Raw genomic sequence first — 1,449 nt, forward strand, 5'->3', positions numbered from 1 at the left:
AAATATTCGAATTCAGAGCATATTAATCTACATTCAGAATTGATACAAAAATGTTTCCAATTTGAAGGAATGAATTAAGGACATGAATAGAAGTACAAAATTCAAATTATCGGCAGTCATTGTCTTAGTGCATAGATTCCCATATAATAGACCCCTGTTCTTTCACAATACCAACTTGAATTCCTGAACACAAAATCTTAACTAACAGCTAGTTTTAACAAACTTGGAATATCAATTCGGTAACACCTTGAAAAAATTCAGAGTAGACGCTACCCCTATTTCCAACATGACAGGCGACAAATCACCACATACATACGCTCACCCTCATCTCTGGCTTAATTCCAAACTCCATGCAGACTTCATAACGTGTGCCACATACATGACGTGAACCTGTGTACAGTTCCTAGCCAGGTAGCCCGGTGAACGTCAATCAGAACGTCCTAAACTCGCATCGACCATATTAAACCCCGATGGACTGTATACATCACCATCAACGTCGCTCCTACTGTCCTGATTTTCTGCCCCAAACCAATAAACCACTTATCTGCTTCCTTACAAACAGGAATTAATTTCCTTTCCATATATCACCGGGACCTGAGAAGCCCATTTGATCCTGTTAAGTGGTTCGAGCCACTTGAAACTCGTCGATGTTTCAATCTCCCCCTGGAAACGAAACGAACCACATATTTATTGGGCAATTAAGGGGCTGGACTGCCATTCTCTTGGAAGTTTGTTGTTTCGGAGTTGGTATTGGGGTGGCCCACACTGTGTTTGCGGGGCGATGTGTCGGGTTTTCTTTCAGAGTTGGAGAATTGGGGTGACTGCGTTCGTTTGCTAGATGGGCGTTTCGGGTTTTTTCTGTCTTTGGTGACCCAATATGTGTGAATAAGGATTTTTTCTGATTGAAACGGCCTCAGATATCAGGTCATTTCATATTTCCCTTGGGACAATATGAAATCATATTGATATTTCATTAAAAGAATGCTCTATTTCTTTATTGGAACAACAAGATGAAAATGGCTATTCTTAGAATTTCCACTAAAGGTACTGCAAGCAGATACATCTTGTCGATGAGACTACCATTTCCTTGAACATTCCGTTCAGCTGTAGCTGTAGCTGTCACCATCGACACTCCAGGAACCGTAACAGATGCTGCAGACACTCTCCCTCCACACCAGCTATCATCTTTCCTACCTTATTTTTCTGCAACATACTGCCAGCCAGATAGCCTTCCGCAACAGACGAACTTTCCCAACCACCTTGTCTCTTCAGGGTAGTCACTGAGGCTCCCGCATCGGCAACCAAAGTCGCGGATGTTCGTCTTCCACAATGACCTGTCTACGCCTTCGGGTTATCTAAAAAATTTTATCTTATGCATCAGAAAAACGTAATTTGGAGCTTCTCTCAAGAATTTTTTGATCTGCTCCCGGGACAAAACTTCTGATTTTT

The sequence above is a fragment of the Coccinella septempunctata genome, chromosome 1, assembly GCF_907165205.1.
Source record: "Coccinella septempunctata chromosome 1, icCocSept1.1, whole genome shotgun sequence".
Taxonomy (NCBI): domain Eukaryota; kingdom Metazoa; phylum Arthropoda; class Insecta; order Coleoptera; family Coccinellidae; genus Coccinella; species Coccinella septempunctata.